Source organism: Ascaphus truei, unplaced genomic scaffold (genome assembly GCF_040206685.1).
Source record: "Ascaphus truei isolate aAscTru1 unplaced genomic scaffold, aAscTru1.hap1 HAP1_SCAFFOLD_606, whole genome shotgun sequence".
In the NCBI taxonomy this organism is placed as follows: domain Eukaryota; kingdom Metazoa; phylum Chordata; class Amphibia; order Anura; family Ascaphidae; genus Ascaphus; species Ascaphus truei.
In genome coordinates this window covers 33,435-60,635 of record NW_027456939.1, presented here as the reverse complement: position 1 = coordinate 60,635, position 27,201 = coordinate 33,435, and the positions used below count along the sequence as shown (strand labels likewise).

Here is a 27,201-nt window from a genome sequence, read left to right as displayed (position 1 = left end):
CTCAACTGCTAAAACTCTGACTCAGGCCCTCATTCTCTCACGTCTCGATTACTGCAACCTCCTGCTGTCCGGCTTCCTACCTCTCACCTGTCTCCCCTACAATCTATCCTAAACACTGCTGCCAGAATCACTCTACTCTTTCCTAAATCTGTCTCAGCGTCTCCCTGCTGAAATCCCTCTCCTGGCTTCCGATTAAATCGCGTATCTCACACTCAATTCTACTGCTCACTTTTAAAGCTTTACATTCTTCTGCCCCTCATTACATCTCAGCCCTAATTTCTCGCTATGCACCATCACGACTCTTGCGTTCTTCTCAAGGATGTCTTCTTTCTACCCCCTTTGTATCTAAAGCTCTCTCCCGCCTTAAACCTTTCTCACTTTCTGCCCCACACCTCTGGAATGCTCTTCCCCTCAATACCCGACTAGCCCCCTCGCTATCCACCTTTAAGACCCACCTTAAGACACATCTGCTTAAAGAAGCATATGAGTAGCACTGGATAATCATGGACACATGATACAAAGCTTGGCCTCCTGCAGACGCACTTACTAGTATTCCCTCCTACTGTCTCTGTACGTTCTCCCTACCTACCAATTAGATTGTAAGCTCCTCGGAGCAGGGACTTCTTCCTTAATGTTACTTTTACAGTATGTCTGAAGCACTTATTCCCATGATGTGTTATTTATATTTGTTATTTATATGACATGTATTACTACTGTGAAGCGCTACTGTATGTACATTTTATGGCGCTATACAAATAAAGACATACATACATACATACATACAGGGGAATAAACAGTTGGATGGCTGAAGCAAGGCAAAACCACATTACTGGACTCCAGCCCAGTTAACCCTTGCTTCCCAGGTGAGAGTAGAGGGTGGCCTAATGGGGTTTAACCCCTGTAATCCTGGGCCAAAACCCCCACACTTGACACCACTAATGTCCAAAAATGGGTAAATATACAGCTTACAGTAGACTTAACTTGGTTGATTAAAATAGGAACCGACGTTTTCTGCCGTAATTACATCATTTTTCCTGATTTGTGCTACACAGCAATTAAAACAGTTTAACAAAAAGTGCCATACATTATGGTGCAAAAAATCTTCAAAAGAAAATGTAAGAAAAAATATAAATAATATACTTCTCAAGCTTATTGCTGCAGCAAAGGTTATTCCCACCTTTCTCCTAGGGCAGGGATATCCAAACAATGTAATTCCAGCGCACAGCAAAAAGAGAGTCGGGTTAATAAAAAATAAAATAATTAAAAATAAAATAAAAGTATATATATACACACACACATATACTGTATATACATACACACACACATATATATACATACACAACTCATCCTTGAAAGGTTGCACCCTCTATTTTTTTAATGCGGTTTAAATAAATTATTTTATTTTTTATTAACCCGACTCTCTTTTTGCTGTGCGCTGGAATTACATTGTTTGGATATCCCTGCCCTAGGAGAAAGGTGGGAATAACCTTTGCTGCAGCAATAAGCTATATATATATATACAGTGTTCGACAAATCACCCAAAAATCTACTCGCCCAACAAAAAAATCTACTCGCCACCTAGTCCCGCCCCCAACTCCGCCCCCAGTCCCGCTTTAAAATAAAATATATAAATAAAATACATTTAATAAATTCCTAGTCAGAACATTCGTTTTTGACATAAATGTATTTATTGTATTACATTATACTACAATTAGTCCTTGTTACGTGTGTGTATTTCTTGAACCCATTAACCAGTGTCTGGACGTCCCCGCTTGCACAATATCTAAAGCAGCAATCCCGCCTGGGATCTTACCTGATCCGCAGTCCCTCAATGTCCAGGTACCCTCATTCCCGCAATGTTATACATTGGAGGGGATGTGTTCCCTACCTGTCTTCTGGGTTAGGGGGGGCTCCGATGTCTTCCGTGTGAAGCTTGAGTCAGATCTGGAAGAAAGCAGTATAGGTTATTTCGGTGCAGTATAGGGCAGTTAAGATATATAGGGTTAATAAGAGATCCAGATCCAGAGTGTGAGAGAGTGTGGGAGAAAGAGAGAGAGTGTGGGGGAGAGAGAGAGTGTGGGGGAGAGAGAGAGTGTGGGGGAGAGAGAGAGTGTTGGGGAGAGAGAGAGTGTTGGGGAGAGAGAGAGTGTGGGGGAGAGAGAGAGTGTGGGGGAGAGAGAGAGTGTGGGGGAGAGAGAGAGTGTGGGGGAGAGAGAGTGTGGGGGAGAGAGAGAGTGTGGGGGAGAGAGTGTGGGGGGGAGAGAGTGTGGGGGGGGGAGAGAGAGAGAGTGTAGGGGGGAGAGAGATAGAGAGTGTAGGGGGAGAGAGAGAGAGTTTGGGGGTGAGAGAGTGTGGGGGGGAGAGAGAGTGGAGAGACACAGAGGGGGGAGACACAGATATAGGGTTAATAAGAGATCCAGAGTGTGAGAGAGTGTGGGGGACAGAGAGAGAGAGAGAGTGTGGGGGACAGAGAGAGAGAGAGTGTGGGGGACAGAGAGAGAGAGAGTGTGAGGGACAGAGAGAGAATGTGTGGGAGAGAGAGAGTGTGGGAGAGAGAGAGTGTGGGAGAGAGAGAGAGAGTGTGGGAGAGAGAGAGAGTGTGGGGGAAAGAGAGTGTGGGGGAGAGCGAGAGAGTGTGGGGGAGAGCGAGAGAGAGTGTGGGGGAGAGCGAGAGAGAGTGTGGGGGAGAGCGAGAGAGAGTGCGGGGGAGAGCGAGAGAGAAAGTGTGGGGGAGAGAGTGTGGGGGAGAGAGAGAGTGTGGGGGAGAGAGTGTGGGGGAGAGAGAGTGTGGGGGAGAAAGAGAGTGGGGGAGAAAGAGAGTGTGGGGGAGAAAGAGAGTGTGGGGGAGAGAGAGAGTGTGGGGGAGAGAGAGAGTGTGGGGGCGAGAGAGAGAGTGGGGGAGAGAGAGCGTGTGGGGGAGAGAGAGAGTGTGGGGGAGAGAGAGAGTGTGGGGGAGAGAGAGTGTGGGGGGGAGAGAGAGTGTGGGGGGGGAGAGAGAGAGTGTGGGGGGGAGAGAGTGTGGGGAAGAGAGAGAGAGTGTGGGAGAGAGAGAGAGAGTGTGGGAGAGAGAGAGAGAGAGTGGGAGAGAGAGTGTGTGGGAGAGAGAGTGTGTGGGAGAGAGAGAGAGTGTGGGTGAGAGAGAGAGTGTGGGTGAGAGAGAGAGTGTGGGTGAGAGAGAGAGTGTGGGTGAGAGAGAGAGAGTGTGGGTGAGAGAGAGAGCGTGGGGGCGAGAGAGAGTGTGGGGGCGAGAGAGAGAGAGTGTGGGGGAGAGAGAGAGAGTGTGGGGGAGAGAGTGTGGGGGAGAGAGAGAGAGTGTGGGGGAGAGAGAGAGAGTGTGGGGGAGAGAGAGAGAGTGTGGGGGAGAGAGAGAGAGTGTGGGGGAGAGAGAGAGAAAGTGTGGGGGGGAGAGAGAGAGTGTGCGGGAGAGAGAGAGAGAGAGTGTGGGGGGAGAGAGAGAGTGTGGGGGAGAGAGAGTGTGTGTGGGGGAGAGAGAGAGTGTGTGGGGGAGAGAGAGAGTGTGTGGGGGAGAGAGAGAGAGTGTGGGGGAGAGAGTGTGGGGGGGAGAGAGAGTGTGGGGGGGGAGAGAGAGAGTGAAGGGGAGAGAGAGAAAGTGTGGGGAAGAGAGAGAGAGTGTGGGAGAGAGAGAGAGAGTGTGGGAGAGAGAGAGAGAGAGTGGGAGAGAGAGTGTGTGGGAGAGAGAGTGTGTGGGAGAGAGAGAGAGTGTGGGTGAGATAGAGAGTGTGCGGGAGAGAGAGAGAGAGTGTGGGGGAGAGAGAGAGAGTGTGTGGGGGAGAGAGAGAGCGTGGGGGAGAGAGAGCGTGGGAGAGAGAGAGCGCGTGGGAGAGAGAGAGCGCGTGGGAGAGAGAGAGCGCGTGGGAGAGAGAGCGCGCGCGTGGGAGAGAGAGAGCGCGCGTGGGAGAGAGAGAGCGCGCGTGGGAGAGAGAGAGCGAGAGAGAGTGTGGGGGAGAGAGAGCGAGTGTGGGGGAGAGAGTGTGGGGGAGAGAGAGTGTGGGGGAGAGAGAAAGTGTGGGGGGGGGAGAGAAAGTGTGGGGGGGAGAGAGAGAGTGTGCGGGAGAGAGAGAGAGAGAGTGTGGGGGAGAGAGAGAGTGTGTGTGGGGGAGAGAGAGAGAGTGTGTGTGGGGGAGAGAGAGAGTGTGTGGGGGAGAGAGAGAGTGTGGGGGAGAGAGAGAGAGTGTGGGGGAGAGAGAGAGTGTGGGGGAGAGAGAGAGAGTGTGGGGGAGAGAGAGAGAGAGAGTGTGGGGGGAGAGAGAGAGTGTGGGGGGAGAGAGAGTGTGGGGGAGAGAGAGAGTGTGGGGGAGAGAGAGAGAGTGTGGGGGAGAGAGTGTGGGGGAGAGAGTGTGGGGGAGAGAGAGAGTGTGGGGGAGAGAGAAAGTGTGGGGGAGAGAGAAAGTGTGGGGGGGAGAGAGCGCGTAGGAGAGAGAGCGCGCGTGGGAGAGAGAGAGCGAGAGAGCGAGAGAGAGAGTGTGTGGGGGAGAGAGAGTGTGTGGGGGAGAGAGAGTGTGTGGGGGAGAGAGAGAGTGTGGGGGGGAGAGAGAGTGTGTGGGAGAGAGAGAGTGTGGGGGAGAGAGAGAGTGTGGGGGAGAGAGAGAGTGTGGGGGAGAGAGAGAGTGTGGGGGAGAGAGAGAGTGTGGGGAAGAGAGAGAGTGTTGGGGAGAGAGAGAGTGTGGGGGAGAGAGAGAGTGTGGGGGAGAGAGAGAGTGTGGGGGAGAGAGAGAGTGTGGGGGAGAGAGAGTGTGGGGGAGAGAGAGTGTGGGGGAGAGAGAGTGTGGGGGAGAGAGTGTGGGGGGGAGAGAGTGTGGGGGGGGAGAGAGAGTGTGTAGGGGGGAGAGAGAGAGAGTGTAGGGGGGAGAGAGAGAGAGTGTAGGGGGGAGAGAGAGAGTTTGGGGGTGAGAGAGTGTGGGGGGGAGAGAGAGTGGAGAGACACAGAGGGGGGAGACACAGATATAGGGTTAATAAGAGATCCAGAGTGTGAGAGAGTGTGGGGGACAGAGAGAGAGAGAGAGTGTGGGGGACAGAGAGAGAGAGAGTGTGGGGGACAGAGAGAGAGAGAGTGTGGGGGACAGAGAGAGAATGTGTGGGAGAGAGAGAGAGTGTGGGAGAGAGAGAGTGTGGGAGAGAGAGAGTGTGGGAGAGAGAGAGAGTGTGGGGGAAAGAGAGAGTGTGGGGGAGAGCGAGAGAGTGTGGGGGAGAGCGAGAGAGAGTGTGGGGGAGAGCGAGAGAGAGTGTGGGGGAGAGCGAGAGAGAGTGCGGGGGAGAGCGAGAGAGAAAGTGTGGGGGAGAGAGAGTGTGGGGAGAGAGAGAGTGTGGGGGAGAGTGTGGGGGAGAAAGAGAGTGGGGGAGAAAGAGAGTGTGGGGGAGAAAGAGAGTGTGGGGGCGAGAGAGAGAGTGTGGGGGAGAGAGAGAGAGTGTGGGGGAGAGAGAGAGTGTGGGGGAGAGAGAGAGAGTGTGGGGGAGAGAGAGAGAGTGTGGGGGAGAGAGAGAGAGTGTGGGGGAGAGAGAGAGAGTGTGGGGGAGAGAGAGAGTGTGGGGGAGAGAGAGAGAGAGAGTGGGGGAGAGAGAGAGAGTGTGGGGGGAGAGAGAGAGTGTGGGGGGAGAGAGAGAGAGTGTGGGGGGAGAGAGAGAGTGTGGGGGAGAGAGAGAGTGTGGGGGAGAGAGAGAGAGTGTGGGGGAGAGAGAAAGAGTGTGGGGGAGAGAGTGTGGGGGAGAGAGAGAGTGTGGGGGAGAGAGAAAGTGTGGGGGGGAGAGAGAAAGTGTGGGGGGGAGAGAGAAAGTGTGGGGGGGAGATAGAGAGTGTGCGGGAGAGAGAGAGAGAGTGTGGGGGAGAGAGAGAGAGTGTGTGGGGGAGAGAGAGAGAGAGCGTGGGGGAGAGAGCGTGGGAGAGAGAGAGCGCGTGGGAGAGAGAGAGCGCGTGGGAGAGAGAGCGCGCGTGGGAAAGAGAGCGCGCGTGGGAGAGAGAGAGCGAGAGAGAGTGTGGGGGAGAGAGAGCGAGTGTGAGAGAGCGAGTGTGGGGGAGAGAGTGAGGGGGAGAGAGAGTGTGGGGGAGAGAGAAAGTGTGGGGGGAGAGAGAAAGTGTGGGGGGGAGAGAGAGAGTGTGCGGGAGAGAGAGAGAGAGAGTGTGGGGGAGAGAGAGAGTGTGTGTGGGGGAGAGAGAGAGTGTGTGTGGTGGAGAGAGAGAGTGTGTGGGGGAGAGAGAGAGTGTGTGGGGGAGAGAGAGAGAGTGTGGGGGAGAGAGAGAGAGTGTGGGGGAGAGAGAGAGAGAGTGTGGGGGAGAGAGAGAGAGAGAGTGTGGGGGAGAGAGAGAGAGTGTGGGGGGAGAGAGAGAGTGTGGGGGAGAGAGAGAGTGTGGGGGAGAGAGAGAGAGTGTGGGGGAGAGAGAGTGTGGGGGAGAGAGTGTGGGGGAGAGAGAGAGTGTGGGGGGAGAGAGAAAGTGTGGGGGGGAGAGAGCGCGTAGGAGAGAGAGCGCGCGTGGGAGAGAGAGAGCGAGAGAGCGAGAGAGAGAGTGTGTGGGGGAGAGAGAGAGAGTGTGTGGGGGAGAGAGAGTGTGTGGGGGAGAGAGAGTGTGTGGGGGAGAGAGAGAGTGTGGGGGAGAGAGAGTGTGGGGGAGAGAGAGAGTGTGGGGGAGAGAGAGAGTGTGGGAGAGAGTGTGTGGGAGAGAGAGAGTGTGGGTGGGGAGAGAGTGTGGGTGGGGAGACAGTGTGGGGGGGAGACAGTGTGGGGGGGAGAGGGAGAGAGTGTGGGGGGGGAGAGAGAGAGTGTGGGGGGGGAGAGAGAGAGTGTGGGGGGGGAGTGAGAGAGTGTGGGGGGGAGAGAGAGAGTGTGGGGGGAGAGGGAGGGAATGTGGGGGGGAGAGGGAGGGAATGTGGGGGGGAGAGGGAGAGAGTGTGGGGGGGGAGAGAGAGAGTGTGGGGGGAGAGAGAGAGTGTGGGGGGAGAGGGAGGGAATGTGGGGGGGAGAGGGAGGGAGTGTGGGGGGAGAGGGAGAGAGTGTGGGGGGAGAGAGTGTGAGGGGGAGAGAGTGTGGGGGGGAGAGAGTGTGGGGGGGAGAGAGTGTGGGGGGGAGAGACTGGGGGGGGAGAGAGAGTGTGGGGGGGAGAGAGAGAGAGAGTGTGGGGGAGAGAGAGAGAGAGTGTGGGGGGGAGAGAGAGAGAGTGTGGGGGGAGAGAGAGTGTGGGGGGGAGAGAGAGTGTGGGGGGGAGAGAGAGTGTGGGGGGAGAGAGTGTGGGGGGAGAGAGAGAGTGTGGGGGGGAGAGAGAGAGTGTGGGGGGGAGAGAGTGTGGGGGGGAGAGAGAGAGTGTGGGGGGGAGAGAGAGAGAGTGTGGGGGGAGAGAGAGAGAGTGTGGGGGGAGAGAGAGAGAGTGTGGGGGGAGAGAGAGAGAGTGTGGGGGGGGAGAGAGTGTGGGGGAGAGAGAGTGTGGGGGGGAGAGAGTGTGGGGGGGGAGAGAGAGTGTGGGGGGGGAGAGAGTGTGGGGGGGAGAGAGAGTGTGGGGGGGAGAGAGAGTGTGGGGGGGAGAGAGAGTGTGGGGGGGAGAGAGAGTGTGGGGGGGAGAGAGAGAGAGTTTGGGGGGAGAGAGTGTGGGGGTGAGAGAGTGTGGGGGTGAGAGTGTGGGGGGGGAGAGAGAGTGGAGAGACAGAGGGGGGAGACACAGAGGGGAGAAACGGTGGGTGACACACACAGAGGGTGGGTGATACACAGAGAGAGAGAGGGTGGGTGACTGACTGGGGCGCTGGTGGCCTGACTGGGGGGGGGAGGCATGACTGACTGGGGGGGGAGGCATGACTGACTGGGGGGGGGGGTGACTGACTGGGGGGGGTGGCTGACTGGGGGGGGGTGACTGACTGGGGGGGGGTGACGGGGTGACTGACTGGGGTGACGGGGTGACTAGAATAAAAGAATAAAACACGATATTAGTGTATCATGTCCACATTGGGGGATTGGGGGCAAAAAAAGGGGAGGGGGGGAGTGGGAAGGGGGAGTAGGGGGGTGGGGTAGGAGTGGACGGTGGTGGGATGGATGGTGGGTTCCCACTAACTAATCACAGAATACATAGAATATATGGATCCAGTGACTCACACGGGCTTGTGTGGTGTCTCTCCCTCAACGCTGACTGGTGTGGGTAAATACAGACTCATATACTGGAGTCTCAGATATACATTAAACTCACACGGCCTGATGTGAGTCCTTGCCCTCAGAGGGTAATGTCCTGTATGGATGGTGTCCTGTTGTTTCAGCAGAGTTTTCCCCGATGGGTGTGGTGTGTGAGTGTCTCCTCTCCCCGTATCCCAAATGACCAAAAAGCAATGTGCAAACCAAAAGTCAAAATGAATTAAAAGGTCTTTAATGGGTTAACAGTGAAGACATGTGCATACACTATGCATACATGTTGTGGTGCTTAAAAGGTATAAAACAATATATGACACGATAACACAACGAACTAAACAGTATGTGATGTACTGAAGCAAACACAAAAAAGGACTCTCACACTAAACGAATATACAAAATCACTTGCCCAGCATCATCCGCTCAGAGCACTCCTGCACGATCTCCTACTCCGTTTTTTGCTCCAACTGGCGCGTCCGGCAGCGGAACCGGAAAGGGGGATCTGAACCGGATGTCCTGCAGTGTGCTGGGTCCCTCTGTCAATGAGCTCCGGCAGGGAACTACGCATTTCGCAATAAGCTTCGTCAGGTTCCTGCCGGATGCTCATTGTGTGCTGCATTTATAGGTGCCCCCATTAGTTTAATTGGAGAAACACCTGGATTAAGGGCATGGTTTAAATTTAGACAGTTATATCTCTTTATAGGAGCTACCTTTGGAAGCCCCTAATGTCAGGGATAGTGAGATGTGCCTGTAAATATAAATAATGGGTTAGATAAGCATATATTAAAATTAGATAAGCATATATTAAAATAAATCAATACATTATAAAAACTACATTTTAAAAAATACTTAGAGATGATCATTGTATTTGTCCTTAGAAGCATTTTAAGTTTAATAAAAAACGGTGGAAATTGGAATTTGATTGGGGTATTTGTGTGATTTGGAATCTTTTAGTTCCTCCGTGTGCAGTATTTTTAAAACCATTCTCTGTTGGTTAAAATCTTTACATATGTAATACAATAGTGCCACCATGTGGCTGGATGTTAAAATTACCTCAACACTGTCATAACCTAATGGTAAAAGTTAAGCAATCTTGGTAGTGTGGCACACATCCCTTTAAAGTAACTTAAAAATGTGCCAGAGTGTATTACAGCAACAAATATATTTATGTGACAAAAGTTATAACGAATTACATATTTGACGGAAAAAATATAATATTATTATTATCAAGATGGTTAAAAAAACCTTACTGTTTATAGCCACTACATCTGACATAAGGGTAGAACAACCTAGACACCCAAAATCTTGGTTTCCTCATTCAGCTATCTAAAATGTACCACTCAATATCTCCGTGTTAGTTAAAAGATATTTCATTTGTAATACAATGCTGCCACCAAGTGGCCGCATATCGAAATTGCTACTTCAAAAACCCTAATATTATCTATACCACACTGTGGATAGTGCGGTATTCAGTTAAGTGTAGAGTCATTGTTTAAAATATATTGCAAAAGTATATTCCAGCGGATGACGAGAGCACTGCTGCGGCCGAGTTTATTCGAGCATTTCCCCGTTCTCGGCCGCAGCAGTAGCCTGGCGCGCGCCGGAGGGTGACGGGCGCGCGCCGAAGCAGCGGAAGAGCGCCCTCCGATCAGGGCGCTCTCCCTCCCGCTGCCGGGTCCGCCGGAACCCCCTGCCGCCGTCCCCCACATCGCGGGACACCAGGGCTCCCTCGGGGAGCCCTGGACACGCGTGCAGGGGGCGCAGGCTCCCGATGACGCGTGACCGCGCGGCACGCCGAGGGGCGGCCACTAGCAAGCCGGGAAATCTCCCGGCTTGCGGATCTGGCCGATGAGCAATAAGGTGTGTCGGTAGTGTATATCAAATATGCATGAGCATGGGTTTACACAGACATTTGATATTAGAAAAATACTTGTATAGGTGATTTCGACGCGGAGCTCTCATGTGGTGAAAAAGTTCAAAATGTTCAAAACGTATAGTCCAGATTCTTCATAACTCCTTTCTAACTTCAATTCATGTTGCAGAGGTTGTCGCGATGGTATGTATCATTTCTGGTCCTCAAGGGTTGGTTCGAGGTAGATTCATATTTGGGACGTGCGCCCTATTGGAGATTGGAGAGGAAGTGGATCAGTGTGTGTTAAAACAAAGAGGTAGATGTAAATGAAATTTAATAAAATAAAATAGTACAGTAGATGTTATAGAATAGTAGATGTTTATAAAATATTAAAAAATAAAAGTTGTTTAAAAATTGTTTACAAATGGGGGATTTGGAGCAGATTGATGGGTGTTCAGAGAAAGGCTGCAATGTCTATCTCTACATTGAGGCCTGTGGGTACCAGGCTTTTCAATTTGTAGATCCAAAACGTTTCTTTTCTTGATAGAGATGTCAGTCTGTCGCCTCCCCTCCAATGTGGGGGGACTACTTCAATGCCCCTAAATTCAAGGCCCGACGGATCTCCTTGGTGATGTAGTGCGAAATGCTTAGAGACACTATGTGTCATTAGTTTCCGTCTGATATTCCCTAGGTGTTCCAAAATACGCACCCGCAGGGGTCGACTGGTGCGCCCTACATATTGGAGTCCACAGGGGCAGTTTAAAAGGTAGACTACGAATTCTGATTTGCAATTAATGAAGCTGCCGGTTTGAACTGTTCTCCTGTTGTATTAGAGCTGAACTGAATTTTTTCCTTACTTCCCTGCTTGCATGCTTTGCATGTATTACATCTATGGAAACCTTTGGCTGTTTGTAGCCAGTTTGAGTCCTGGCCTGTTGTTCTATTCTCCATTCTAAAGAGGCTTGGTGCTAACTTTCTTTTGATGTTATCTGCCCTTTTATAGATGACTTTCGGTTTTTCTGGGAGGTACTCTTTCAGGGTGGGGTCTCCCTGTAGGAGATGCCAGTGTTTATTCAGGATCTGTTGTATGCTTCCTGCATCCTGACTAAACTGTGTTAAGAAAGCGATGCTGAACTCTTCTTTGGGCTTAGGTGGATTAGTTTTAAGGATTTCACTACGTTCGAGCTCCCCTACTTCTCTTATTGCTATATCCATCTTATCGTTATCATAGTTTTTAGCAATGAAACGCTTCTTAAGAATATTGGATTGTTCCCTATAAATATGGTCATCGCTACAGTTTCTCCTAATTCGACGAAACTGTCCTGGGGGTATGTTCTTTAACCATTTTTTGTGGTGGCAGCTAGTGTTAAGTAGGTAGTTGTTACAGTCCACTTTTTTGAAGAAAGTTTTAGTCTTTAGTTTGGTGTCTTCTATGTAAATAGTAAGGTCTAAGAAGTCTACCGTGTTATTTCCTATGCAAGTTGTAAAAGCCAAGTTCCTCTCATTAGTATTAATATAGTTTAAGAAATGGTTCAAGTTTTCACTACTACCTTTCCAGATGAAAAACACATCATCGATGTATCTTCGCCACAGCACGAGATCCGCACCAAATTCATGCTCTGACCAGATGGTATCGGTCTCCCAATTGTCCATGAACAGATTGGCATAACTTGGTGCGAATTTCGTACCCATCGCTGTGCCACATTTTTGTAGGAAATATGTTCCATCAAAATTAAAAAGGTTATGCTTCAGAATAAAATTGATACTTTCTAAAATGAAGCGTCTTTGTTCTATTTTAACAGTTGGGTCTTTTGTTAATGTCCTATTGATGGCTTCAATTCCATCGTCGTGTTTTATGGATGTGTATAATGAAGTTACATCACAAGTGCACATTTTGTAGTCATCTTGCCAAATTACCTGTTCTAATACATTAAGAATTTGCGTGGTATCTCTTAGATAGGACCGCATCTCCGCAACATATGGTTGTAGAAAACCATCTATATATTCCGATAGTCGCGACGTGAGTGAGCCTATCCCAGAGATGATGGGTCTCCCTGGTGGTGCTTTAATATCCTTATGTATTTTGGGTAAAAAATAAAATATCGGCATAACTGGGAATTTTATATTTAAATAGTCGTATTCTTTGTCATTTAGGACTCCTGTTGTACTGCCTTTGTCTAGTAGGGTGAGGAATTCTATACAGAATTCTTTATGCGGATTCGTCTTAAGACGTGCATAGGTGATGTCGTCAGATAATATCCTCTCTGCTTCTCCCTTATAATATTCAGTGTCCATAATGACAACCCCCCCCCCTTTGTCTGCTTGTTTGAATATGATATCCTTATCTTTCTCTAAGTTTTGCAAAGCGATTTTCTCTTTTAGTGTTAAATTGTTCTTCGTTATCTTTGTCGTACCTGAGGTCAGTTTGTCAAAGTCTTCCTGGATTTTTTGGTGGAACATTTCTAGATTATGGCCTTTTGCCCAGCTAGGATAGAATTTGGACTTGTTTTTAAGATTTGAATGTTTAAAATCACTCTCTATGTTTATGTTCGTATCATTACTTACTATCTCCCTAGTTTGTGCGTCTTTGGAAAGAAATTTTTTTTTAAGCGTAAGCTGTCTGATGTATTTGTGTGCGTCTATATACAGATTAAAACTATTCGCCTTAGCAACTGGCGCGAAATTCAGCCCCTTTTTTATAAGCTTACATTCATCTATGTTGAGTTCTTTTTTACTTAGATTAAATATATTGTTTACATCGCTGCTCTTTTCCTGTGTCCTTCTTCCTCCCCGCTTTCCTCGTGTGGTCTTTTTCTGAGTTTTGTGTTTGGTGTTTCTATTTCTTTCTGTTCTTCTACCACTAGAGTGCGATTCTGGGTGGCTATTGGTGGTGGTTTTGCTACTTGGGCCTGTTCTAAAAAATGACCTGTATGTGGTCTGGGTGATCGTTGTTCTCTCACGTGACCTTGCTCCTTATCATGTCTTTCTCTGTATGTTTGCCTCTGTTCCCTGTAAGGTGATTTGCGTTCCCGTCTTGGGCTCTGGTCCCTATATTGTTTGTGGGGTGACCGGTAGTGTCTCCTTTGGCTTTCTTCTCTCTCATAGCGTCTCTCTCTGTATTCCCGATTTGACCCATAGTGTTTGTAAGGTGATCTGTGGTCCCTATCTCTGCTCCTTTCTTTCTCATACCTGTTATCACGGCGTTCAAGTGGTGATCTAGTTCTGTAGTTATATGTTGTTGGCTTAGCAGTGTGATACCTTTCGTGATACTCTTTTGCTTTAGAATAGTATTTATTGTCCTGCCAATGTTCTTCTCTGTCTCTATCATTTTTCTTTGCCTCGTCCCTTTTGTGGCTTCCTGTGTCTTCAATAGTGTGCGTTTTAGTTTCTTTATTCTCTCTAGGGGTTTCTAGGACACCCGCCTCCTGCCTTCTTGATGGAATTTGTCTAGCCTCTTTATTAAATGATACATTCTTATTGTTTTCATATTTGGGATAGTTCTTATGCCTCTCTGGATTCGTTGGATAGCTTAATGTGTTGGATCTTGAATTCTGGTTTTTATTACTATCTTCTCTACTCCTATATTCGAACATTTTCCTATCCCTTGGGGTGCTAGGTAGGACTAGTGAGACCCGTTGCCATTTGGGGTTTGACCCCACTACATAATCTTCCTCGTCTCGTCTGAATTTTTTGTTCTTTGATTCTATCAGGTTTTTTTCTATGGCGTCTATTTCATCCGCTAGTTTTCTGTCCCTACTTATGAAGGTGGGATTATCTATAGAGGTTTCTAATCTTTTCTGAATTAGTGTGACTTCTCGGTCAATTTCTATTAGTGTCTTTGTATGGTGTTTAATGATAAGTTTCATTAAAGTGAATGAACAGGCATCCATAGCTTCCTCCCATTGTACATTGTATTCTACATCTGCTAATTCAAAGGATGATTTTTTATCAAACCGTAAACCCCTAGGAATACGTTTGATGTCAATGTATTTTTCTAGGTAGACTTTGTCCCAGACCTTTTTGGTCTCCTTCCTTCTTAAGTAAATTCTCTAGTTTATCGAATTCATTATTTATTGTTTCTAAGTCTCCCATTTCCGCTGACTCAATTTCTCTCATTTTGTTCTCTATGTTGTTACTTCTAAAAATTCTTTTTGTGAAAACACTCTCCTTGATTTCGACCATATCTTCTATCTCTATGGTTGCTACTTCCATGTTGAGATTTCTAATGTGGGGTGCTGCCACCAGGATGGGATTAGAGAAGTCTGGAGGTTATTTGGACTGGGGCGCTCCCTAAATTTTGTGGCTTAAAAAGTTGTTGTAACGCCTTACTCTGTTAAAAAATGATAAAATATAAAATATGATTTTGGTGTTTGTGGTGCAAAAGGGTGTGTAGAAAAACATATACTGGCCCTTTTAGTTGATTTTGTGGTTGCTGCTTGACCTTGGAGAAGGGAATCCCGTGTCCTTCTCAGCGTGGCAGTAGTGGTGTGAAGATGGTCAGCGCGAACCTCGTGGACCTCACGGATATAGTGGATCCGGATGCAGTATTAAGACAAGAATAAAAGAATAAAACACGATATTAGTGTATCATGTCCACATTGGGGGATTGGGGGGAAAAAAAGGGGAGGGGGGGAGTGGGAAGGGGGAGTAGGGGGGTGGGGTAGGAGTGGACGGTGGTGGGATGGATGGTGGGTTCCCACTAACTAATCACAGAATACATAGAATATATGGATCCAGTGACTCACACGGGCTTGTGTGGTGTCTCTCCCTCAACGCTGACTGGTGTGGGTAAATACAGACTCATATACTGGAGTCTCAGATATACATTAAACTCACACGGCCTGATGTGAGTCCTTGCCCTCAGAGGGTAATGTCCTGTATGGATGGTGTCCTGTTGTTTCAGCAGAGTTGTCCGCCGATGGGTGTGGTGTGTGAGTGTCTCCTCTCCCCGTATCCCAAATGACCAAAAAACAATGTGCAAACCAAAAGTCAAAATGAATTAAAAGGTCTTTAATGGGTTAACAGTGAAGACATGTGCATACACTATGCATACATGTTGTGGTGCTTAAAAGGTATAAAACAATATATGACACGATAACACAACGAACTAAACAGTATGTGATGTACTGAAGCAAACACAAAAAAGGACTCTCACACTAAACGAATATACAAAATCACTTGCCCAGCATCATCCGCTCAGAGCACTCCTGCACGATCTCCTCCTCCGTTTTTTGCTCCAACTGGCGCGTCCGGCAGCGGAACCGGAAAGGGGGATCTGAACCGGATGTCCTGCAGTGTGCTGGGTCCCTCTGTCAATGAGCTCCGGCAGGGAACTACGCGTTTCGCAATAAGCTTCGTCAGGTTCCTGCCGGATGCTCATTGTGTGCTGCATTTATAGGTGCCCCCATTAGTTTAATTGGAGAAACACCTGGATTAGGGGCATGGTTTAAATTTAGACGGTTATATCTCTTTATAGGAGCTACCTTTGGAAGCCCCTAATGTCAGGGATAGTGAGATGTGCCTGTACATATAAATAATGGGTTAGATAAGCATATATTAAAATTAGATAAGCATATATTAAAATAAATCAATACATTATAAAAACTACATTTTAAAAAATACTTAGAGATGATCATTGTATTTGTCCTTAGAAGCATTTTAAGTTTAATAAAAAACGGTGGAAATTGGAATTTGATTGGGGTATTTGTGTGATTTGGAATCTTTTAGTTCCTCCGTGTGCAGTATTTTTAAAACCATTCTCTGTTGGTTAAAATCTTTACATATGTAATACAATAGTGCCACCATGTGGCTGGATGTGAAAATTACCTCAACACTGTCATAACCTAATGGTAAAAGTTAAGCAATCTTGGTAGTGTGGCACACATCCCTTTAAAGTAACTTAAAAATGTGCCAGAGTGTATTACAGCAAAAAATATATTTATGTGACAAAAGTTATAACGAATTACATATTTGACGGAAAAAATATAATATTATTATTATCAAGATGGTTAAAAAACCTTACTGTTTATAGCCACTACATCTGACATAAGGGTAGAACAACCTAGACACCCAAAATCTTGGTTTCCTCATTCAGCTATCTAAAATGTACCACTCAATATCTCCGTGTTAGTTAAAAGATATTTCAAATGCTGCCACCAAGTGGCTGCATATCGAAATTGCTACTTCAAAACCCTAATATTATCTCTACCACACTGTGGATAGTGCGGTATTCAGTTAAGTGTAGAGTCATTGTTTAAAATATATTGCAAAAGTATATTCCAGCGGATGACGAGAGTATATCAAATATGCATGAGCATGGGTTTACACAGACATTTGATATTAGAAAAATACTTGTATAGGTGATTTCGACGCGGAGCTCTCATGTGGTGAAAAAGTTCAAAATGTTCAAAACGTATAGTCCAGATTCTTCATAACTCCTTTCTAACTTCAATTCATGTTGCAGAGGTTGTCGCGATGGTATGTATCATTTCTGGTCCTCAAGGGTTGGTTCGAGGTAGATTCATATTTGGGACGTGCGCCCTATTGGAGATTGGAGAGGAAGTGGATCAGTGTGTGTTAAAACAAAGAGGTAGATGTAAATGAAATTTAACAAAATAAAATAAAATAGTAGATGTTATAGAATAGTAGATGTTTATAAAATATTAAAAAATAAAAGTTGTTTAAAAATGGGGGATTTGGAGCAGATTGATGGGTGTTCAGAGAAAGGCTGCAATGTCTATCTCTACATTGAGGCCTGTGGGTACCAGGCTTTTCAATTTGTAGATCCAAAACGTTTCTTTTCTTGATAGAGATGTCAGTCTGTCGCCTCCCCTCCAATGTGGGGGGACTACTTCAATGCCCCTAAATTCAAGGCCCGACGGATCTCCTTGGTGATGTAGTGCGAAATGTTTAGAGACACTATGTGTCATTAGTTTCCGTCTGATATTCCCTTATATTCCCGTATATTCGTTTAGTGTGAGAGTCCTTTTTTGTGTTTGCTTCAGTACATCACATTGTGTTATCGTGTCATATATTGTTTTATACCTTTTAAGCACCACAACATGTATGCATAGTGTATGCACATGTCTTCACTGTTAACCCATTAAAGACCTTTTAATTCATTTTGACTTTTGGTTTGCACATTTCTTTTTGGTCATTTGGGATACGGGGAGAGGAGACACTCACACACCACACCCATCGGGGGACAACACTGCTGAAACAACTGGACACCATCCATACAGGACATTACCCTCTGAGGGCAAGGACTCACATCAGGCCGTGTGAGTTTAATGTATATCTGAGACTCCAGTATATGAGTCTGTATTTACCCACACCAGTCAGCGTTGAGGGAGAGACACCACACAAGCCCGTGTGAGTCACTGGATCCATATATTCTATGTATTCTGTGATTAGTTAGTGGGAACCCACCATCCATCCCACCACCGTCCACTCCTACCCCACCCCTCTACTCCCCCTTCCCACTCCCCCCCTCCCCTTTTTTTCCCCCCAATCCCCCAATGTGGACATGATACACTAATATCGTGTTTTATTCTTTTATTCTTGTCTTAATACTGCATCCGGATCCACTATATCCGTGAAGTCCACGAGGTTCGCGCTGACCATCTTCACACCACTACTGCCACGCTGAGAAGGACACGGGATTCCCTTCTCCAAGGTCAAGCAGCAACCACAAAATCAACTAAAAGGGCCAGTATATGTTTTTCTACACACCCTTTTGCACCACAAACACCAAAATCATATTTTATATTTTATCATTTTTTAACAGAGTAAGGCGTTACAACAACTTTTTAAGCCACAAAATTTAGGGAGCGCCCCAGTCCAAATAACCTCCAGACTTCTCTAATCCCATCCTGGTGGCAGCATCCCACATTAGAAATCTCAACATGGAAGTAGCAACCATAGAGATAGAAGATATGGTCGAAATCAAGGAGAGTGTTTTCACAAAAAGAATTTTTAGAAGTAACAACATAGAGAACAAAATGAGAGAAATTGAGTCAGCGGAAATGGGAGACTTAGAAACAATAAATAATGAATTCGATAAACTAGAGAATTTACTTAAGAAGGAGACCAAAAAGGTCTGGGACAAAGTCTACCTAGAAAAATACATTGACATCAAACGTATTCCTAGGGGTTTACGGTTTGATAAAAAATCATCCTTTGAATTAGCAGATGTAGAATACAATGTACAATGGGAGGAAGCTATGGATGCCTGTTCATTCACTTTAATGAAACTTATCATTAAACACCATACAAAGACACTAATAGAAATTGACCGAGAAGTCACACTAATTCAGAAAAGATTAGAAACCTCTATAGATAATCCCACCTTCATAAGTAGGGACAGAAAACTAGCGGATGAAATAGACGCCATAGAAAAAAACCTGATAGAGTCAAAGAACAAAAAATTCAGACGAGACGAGGAAGATTATGTAGTGGGGTCAAACCCCAAATGGCAACGGGTCTCACTAGTCCCACCTAGCACCCCAAGGGATAGGAAAATGTTCAAATATAGGAGTAGAGAAGATAGTAATAAAAACCAGAATTCAAGATCCAACACATTAAGCTATCCAACGAATCCAGAGAGGCATAAGAACTATCCCAAATATGAAAACAATAAGAATGTATCATTTAATAAAGAGGCTAGACAAATTCCACCAAGAAGGCAGGAGGCGGGTGTCCTAGAAACCCCTAGAGAGAATAAAGAAACTAAAACGCACACTATTGAAGACACAGGAAGCCACAAAAGGGACGAGGCAAAGAAAAATGATAGAGACAGAGAAGAACATTGGCAGGACAATAAATACTATTCTAAAGCAAAAGAGTATCACGAAAGGTATCACACTGCTAAGCCAACAACATATAACTACAGAACTAGATCACCACTTGAACGCCGTGATAACAGGTATGAGAAAGAAAGGAGCAGAGATAGGGACCACAGATCACCTTACAAACACTATGGGTCAAATCGGGAATACAGAGAGAGACGCTATGAGAGAGAAGAAAGCCAAAGGAGACACTACTGGTCACCCCACAAACAATATAGGGACCAGAGCCCAAGACGGGAACGCAAATCACCTTACAGGGAACAGAGGCAAACATACAGAGAAAGACATGATAAGGAGCAAGGTCACGTGAGAGAACAACGATCACCCAGACCACATACAGGTCATTTTTTAGAACAGGCCCAAGTAGCAAAACCACCACCAATAGCCACCCAGAATCGCACTCTAGTGGTAGAAGAACAGAAAGAAATAGAAACACCAAACACAAAACTCAGAAAAAGACCACACGAGGAAAGCGGGGAGGAAGAAGGACACAGGAAAAGAGCAGCGATGTAAACAATATATTTAATCTAAGTAAAAAAGAACTCAACATAGATGAATGTAAGCTTATAAAAAAGGGGCTGAATTTCGCGCCAGTTGCTAAGGCGAATAGTTTTAATCTGTATATAGACGCACACAAATACATCAGACAGCTTACGCTTAAAAAAAAATTTCTTTCCAAAGACGCACAAACTAGGGAGATAGTAAGTAATGATACGAACATAAACATAGAGAGTGATTTTAAACATTCAAATCTTAAAAACAAGTCCAAATTCTATCCTAGCTGGGCAAAAGGCCATAATCTAGAAGTGTTCCACCAAAAAATCCAGGAAGACTTTGACAAACTGACCTCAGGTACGACAAAGATAACGAAGAACAATTTAACACTAAAAGAGAAAATCGCTTTGCAAAACTTAGAGAAAGATAAGGATATCATATTCAAACAAGCAGACAAAGGGGGGGGGGGTTGTCATTATGGACACTGAATATTATAAGGGAGAAGCAGAGAGGATATTATCTGACGACATCACCTATGCACGTCTTAAGACGAATCCGCATAAAGAATTCTGTATAGAATTCCTCACCCTACTAGACAAAGGCAGTACAACAGGAGTCCTAAATGAAAAAGAATACGACTATTTAATTATAAAATTCCCAGTTATGCCGATATTTTATTTTTTACCCAAAATACATAAGGATATTAAAGCACCACCAGGGAGACCCATCATCTCTGGGATAGGCTCACTCACGTCGCGACTATCGGAATATATAGATGGTTTTCTACAACCATATGTTGCGGAGATGCGGTCCTATCTAAGAGATACCACGCAAATTCTTAATGTATTAGAACAGGTAATTTGGCAAGATGACTACAAAATGTGCACTTGTGATGTAACTTCATTATACACATCCATAAAACACGACGATGGAATTGAAGCCATCAATAGGACATTAACAAAAGACCCAACTGTTAAAATAGAACAAAGACGCTTCATTTTAGAAAGTATCAATTTTATTCTGAAGCATAACCTTTTTAAATTTGATGGAACATATTTCCTACAAAAATGTGGCACAGCGATGGGTACGAAATTCGCACCAAGTTATGCCAATCTGTTCATGGACAATTGGGAGACCGATACCATCTGGTCAGAGCATGAATTTGGTGTGGATCTCGTGCTGTGGCGAAGATACATCGATGATGTGTTTTTCATCTGGAAAGGTAGTAGTGAAAACTTGAACCATTTCTTAAACTATATTAATACTAATGAGAGGAACTTGGCTTTTACAACTTGCATAGGAAATAACACGGTAGACTTCTTAGACCTTACTATTTACATAGAAGACACCAAACTAAAGACTAAAACGTTCTTCAAAAAAGTGGACTGTAACAACTACCTACTTAACACTAGCTGCCACCACAAAAAATGGTTAAAGAACATACCCCCAGGACAGTTTCGTCGAATTAGGAGAAACTGTAGCGATGACCATATTTATAGGGAACAATCCAATATTCTTAAGAAGCGTTTCATTGCTAAAAACTATGATAACGATAAGATGGATATAGCAATAAGAGAAGTAGGGGAGCTCGAACGTAGTGAAATCCTTAAAACTAATCCACCTAAGCCCAAAGAAGAGTTCAGCATCGCTTTCTTAACACAGTTTAGTCAGGATGCAGGAAGCATACAACAGATCCTGAATAAACACTGGCATCTCCTACAGGGAGACCCCACCCTGAAAGAGTACCTCCCAGAAAAACCGAAAGTCATCTATAAAAGGGCAGATAACATCAAAAGAAAGTTAGCACCAAGCCTCATTAGAATGGAGAATAGAACAACAGGCCAGGACTCAAACTGGCTACAAACAGCCAAAGGTTTCCATAGATGTAATACATGCAAAGCATGCAAACAGGGAAGTAAGGAAAAAATTCAGTTCAGCTCTAATACAACAGGAGAACAGTTCAAAACCGGCATCTTCATTAATTGCAAATCAGAATTCGTAGTCTACCTTTTAAACTGCCCCTGTGGACTCCAATATGTAGGGCGCACCAGTCGACCCCTGCGGGTGCGTATTTTGGAACACCTAGGGAATATCAGACGGAAACTAATGACACATAGTGTCTCTAAGCATTTCGCACTACATCACCAAGGAGATCCGTCGGGCCTTGAATTTAGGGGCAGTGAAGTAGTCCCCCCACATTGGAGGGGAGGCGACAGACTGACATCTCTATCAAGAAAAGAAACGTTTTGGATCTACAAATTGAAAAGCCTGGTACCCACAGGCCTCAATGTAGAGATAGACATTGCAGCCTTTCTCTGAACACCCATCAATCTGCTCCAAATCCCCCATTTGTAAACAATTTTTAAACAACTTTTATTTTTTAATATTTTATAAACATCTACTATTCTATAACATCTACTATTTTATTTTATTTTGTTAAATTTCATTTACATCTACCTCTTTGTTTTAACACACACTGATCCACTTCCTCTCCAATCTCCAATAGGGCGCACGTCCCAAATATGAATCTACCTCGAACCAACCCTTGAGGACCAGAAATGATGCATACCATTGCGACAACCTCTGCAACATGAATTGAAGTTAGAAAGGAGTTATGAAGAATCTGGACTATACGTTTTGAACATTTTGAACTTTTTCACCACATGAGAGCTCCGCGTCGAAATCACCTATACAAGTATTTTTCTAATATCAAATGTCTGTGTAAACCCATGCTCATGCATATTTGATATACTCTCGTCATCCGCTGGAATATACTTTTGCAATATATTTTAAACAATGACTCTACACTTAACTGAATACCGCACTATCCAGAGTGTGGTAGAGATAATATTAGGGGTTTGAAGTAGCAATTTCGATATGCGGCCACTTGGTGGCAGCATTGTATTACAAATGAAATATCTTTTAACTAACACGGAGATATTGAGTGGTACATTTTAGATAGCTGAATGAGGAAACCAAGATTTTGGGTGTCTAGGTTGTTCTACCCTTATGTCAGATGTAGTGGCTATAAACAGTAAGGTTTTTTAACCATCTTGATAATAATAATATTATATTTTTTCCGTCACATATGTAATTCGTTATAACTTTTGTCACATAAATATATTTTTTGCTGTAATACACTCTGGCACATTTTTAAGTTACTTTAAAGGGATGTGTGCCACACTACCAAGATTGCTTAACTTTTACCATTAGGTTATGACAGTGTTGAGGTAATTTTCACATCCAGCCACATGGTGGCACTATTGTATTACATATGTAAAGATTTTAACCAACAGAGAATGGTTTTAAAAATACTGCACACGGAGGAACTAAAAGATTCCAAATCACACAAATACCCCAATCAAATTCCAATTTCCACCGTTTTTTATTAAACTTAAAATGCTTCTAAGGACAAATACAATGATCATCTCTAAGTATTTTTTAAAATGTAGTTTTTATAATGTATTGATTTATTTTAATATATGCTTATCTAATTTTAATATATGCTTATCTAACCCATTATTTATATGTACAGGCACATCTCACTATCCCTGACATTAGGGGCTTCCAAAGGTAGCTCCTATAAAGAGATATAACCGTCTAAATTTAAACCATGCCCCTAATCCAGGTGTTTCTCCAATTAAACTAATGGGGGCACCTATAAATGCAGCACACAATGAGCCTCCGGCAGGAACCTGACGAAGCTTATTGCGAAACGCGTAGTTCCCTGCCGAGCTCATTGACAGAGGGACCCAGCACACTGCAGGACATCTGGTTCAGATCCCCCTTTCCGGTTCCGCTGCCGGACGCGCCAGTTGGAGCAAAAAAAGGAGGAGGAGATCGTGCAGGAGTGCTCTGAGCGGATGATGCTGGGCAAGTGATTTTGTATATTCGTTTAGTGTGAGAGTCCTTTTTTGTGTTTGCTTCAGTACATCACATACTGTTTAGTTCATTGTGTTATCGCGTCATATATTGTTTTATACCTTTTAAGCACCACAACATGTATGCATAGTGTATGCACATGTCTTCACTGTTAACCCATTAAAGACCTTTTAATTCATTTTGACTTTTGGTTTGCACATTGCTTTTTGGTCATTTGTGATACGGGGAGAGGAGACACTCACACACCACACCCATCGGGGGACAACTCTGCTGAAACAACAGGACAACATCCATACAGGACATTACCCTCTGAGGGCAAGGACTCACATCAGGCCGTGTGAGTTTAATGTATATCTGAGACTCCAGTATATGAGTCTGTATTTACCCACACCAGTCAGCGTTGAGGGAGAGACACCACACAAGCCCGTGTGAGTCACTGGATCCATATATTCTATGTATTCTGTGATTAGTTAGTGGGAACCCACCATCCATCCCACCACCGTCCACTCCTACCCCACCCCCCTACTCCCCCTTCCCACTCCCCCCCTCCCCTTTTTTTCCCCCCAATCCCCCAATGTGGACATGATACACTAATATCGTGTTTTATTCTTTTATTCTTGTCTTAATACTGCATCCGGATCCACTATATCCGTGAGGTCCACGAGGTTCGCGCTGACCATCTTCACACCACTACTGCCACGCTGAGAAGGACACGGGATTCCCTTCTCCAAGGTCAAGCAGCAACCACAAAATCAACTAAAAGGGCCAGTATATGTTTTTCTACACACCCTTTTGCACCACAAACACCAAAATCATATTTTATATTTTATCATTTTTTAACAGAGTAAGGCGTTACAACAACTTTTTAAGCCACAAAATTTAGGGAGCGCCCCAGTCCAAATAACCTCCGTGACGGGGTGACACACACACACACACTCTCCCATGCATGCATGCACACACATACACACACTCTCCCATGCATGCACACGCACACGCACACGCACACACACACACACACACACACACACACACACACACACACACACACACACACACACGACAGGGGGTAGAAGAGGAAAGGCCGCACGACCGAGCACCACCACTGACCCGCTCGCTCCCCCCCCCCCCCCTGCGACCATCACCCGCCCTGCGCGGACAGCCACGGGACAGTGGAGAAGCGGAGACAAAGTAGGTAAGGGGGGAAAACCCCCGCTACCATCTCCAGCCCCGCGCGGGGATCAGGCGAAGCGGCGCGGGAAGCCGGGGTAAGCGTGGAACACCCCCACTACCATCACCCGCCCCCCAAGGGTATCGCGGGAAGCCGGGGTAAGTGGGGAAGCCCCCCACTACCATCACCCGCCCCCCAAGGGTATCGCGGGGAACATCCCCACTACCATCACCAGCCCCGCCGCGGGTATCGCGGGAAGCCGGGGAACACCCACTACCATCACCCAAGGATCGGGGGAAGCCGGGGGGGGGGGGGAGAAGGGGGGGGACACCTCTGCCCCGCGCGGGAAGCCGGGGTAAGCGGGGGCCGGGGAGAGAAGGGGGAACACCCACGCTACCATATCCAGCCACGCGCGGGTATCGGGGGTTGGGGGAGAAAGGGGGAACTGCAGGAGGCAGGGAAGGAGCAGAGGGGATGGAGGATTGGAGAGTACTTACGCTCGTACTCTCCAACAGATCTCCGGCCAGAAAAAATGGCCATTCGTTGGGGGCCGGCTCATATAGAGCCTGGCAGCGCGCCCACAAAGCCTGGGAGCGCGCGCCAATCAGCAGTCAGGTAGGGGGAGTTTTTTTTTTTTTGTTTGTTTCAGGCAGCTAGAGCGGGAAAATTTCAGCGCGAGCAGGGAAATTTAAAAAAATAAACACGTGTGCTGCTTGGGCCAATATTTACTCGCCCAGGGGTTAAATCCACCCGCCCCGGGCGTGTAAATGTATAGGATTGTCGAACACTGTATATATATATATATGTATATATATGTGTGTGTGCGTGTGCGTTTGTGTGTGCTTGTGTGTGTGTGTGTATGTGTGTGTGCGTGTGCGTTTGTGTGTGTGTATGAGCAGAGCAGTGACGTCACCAGCTCCCCAAGCAGGAGCGCCGGGTGTCCTGGCTATTTCGCAAGCTCACGCGGGGAGTGCTGCGGGCAAGTTGAGCGCGCTTCAAAGTCTCTTTTTTCTAAAGCCTGGGTGAAAACTAAACTCGGCAAGCACAGCGCGGTCAGCACGCTCAGCGCTAGCGTGGCCGCAGCCTAAGTGATGAGTAAAATACTTTCCCGCAGCTCCTGCGCTGACTCGCTTGCTACATACAGTTGCTTGCTTGCTGGATAGCGCAGTTGTGGGGATAATAATGCCGCGGCCGTGGGTTTGATCCCCACACCGGCCATTCTGCAGCTTTCTTTGCATTTGTTCTGTGTTTTATAAAAGATTATGAGGATGTAAAAGTTTAAATTGATAAACATACCATGAATCGCTCCCTAGGGTCGTCTCAATCAGCGCTGCTCCCTTCCCCCGTTACCACATGAGAACGCTGGGAAATTAAGGGATTTATAGCAGTATAGTGAAATATTAGGAACATTTTGTATGGAGCAGAATAATTAGCACAGGGAAAACAACAAGAAAATAAAGTCCATCATAAGCACAATTATTCACATATTTAATCTACATTCTTAGGCCGCGCTTATAGTACTGGCGACGTCGGCCGAAAACAGAAGCATTGCTGCCGCGTGCACTTATAGTGACATTGTCACGTGAACAAATCAAATTGCCGGAATCCCGCACTGCCACCGCCCGGCGAAACATCTTTCGCCGGTGGCGACGGCGTCGTCACCCGTCGTGTCGCCATCGACGGCACTATAGGCACAGCCTTAATCATTTTTTCTCTCCCTTACTGAGCCTCTCTGTCCCCATCACTGTGCCTCTCCCGCTCCCCCCTCCTGTCCACTGTCCGTCCCCCCCTCCTCTCCACTGCCCCCCCCCCCTCCTAGCTGGAAATTTAGCTCACGTGCAACGCCGGGTCTACACACACACCTACACACACACCTACACACACACCTACACACACACACACACACCTACACACACACACACACACACACACACACACCTACACACACCTACACACACACACACACACACACCTACACACACACACACACACCTACACACACACACACACACACACCTACACACACACACCTACACACACACACACACACACCTACACACACACACACACACACACACTCACACACACACTCACACACGACATTGTTTATTCAGTTCTTATCCCTTAACCAGCTTCTTCACTAGTAGTTTGGTTCCAGTTCTTATATTTCTCATTATGGGCTTTTAAATGTCTGTTACATTGTATATATAAATGTGCGCTAGCGTCCTTTGTTGCCATGGTAACAAGCATGATACACCTGTGGTCCCGTGGCAACGACGCTCGTTATGAGGGGCAGACCTTGCCGTGACACGTGATGTCACAACCCGGAAGCACCGGCAACCAGACACGCGTGATCTTACCGGCTAATTTGAGACCTCCACACACCTGGAACGGGGTCTGCTTAATGGCGTTTTGGCGCCAAGTGGGTGGGGGCGAATGTCAGTGTTACATAAATGTCTGTATGTTATATTTGTGTAACACTGAGGGGCGATCAGATGGAAGGGCTGCCGCCCGGAAACGTTATTTGTTCCTTTCTGTCTGTAAATATAGACTACGGCACGTAATATAGTGGGCGCGCTTGCTCCGGCGTGCGCGCGTGGCACTTATATATGGCTGTGGTTAGCCAGCCGTTCTATACTAGGGACGCACTAAGTGATGAGTAAAACACTTTCCCGCAGCTCCTGCGCTGACTCGCTTGCTACATACAGTTGCTTGCTTGCTGGATAGCGCAGTTGTGGGGATAATAATGCCGCGGCCGTGGGTTTGATCCCCACACCGGCCATTCTGCAGCTTTCTTTGCATTTGTTCTGTGTTTTATAAAAGGTTACGAGGATGTAAAA

At 46.4% G+C, this 27,201-nt stretch overlaps 1 pseudogene; it reads right to left on the bottom strand.

Annotated features, from left to right (window-relative positions):
- The window catches only part of LOC142485589 (uncharacterized), a 66,326-nt pseudogene that overhangs the window by 6,141 nt on the left and 32,984 nt on the right, over positions 1 to 27,201 (bottom strand).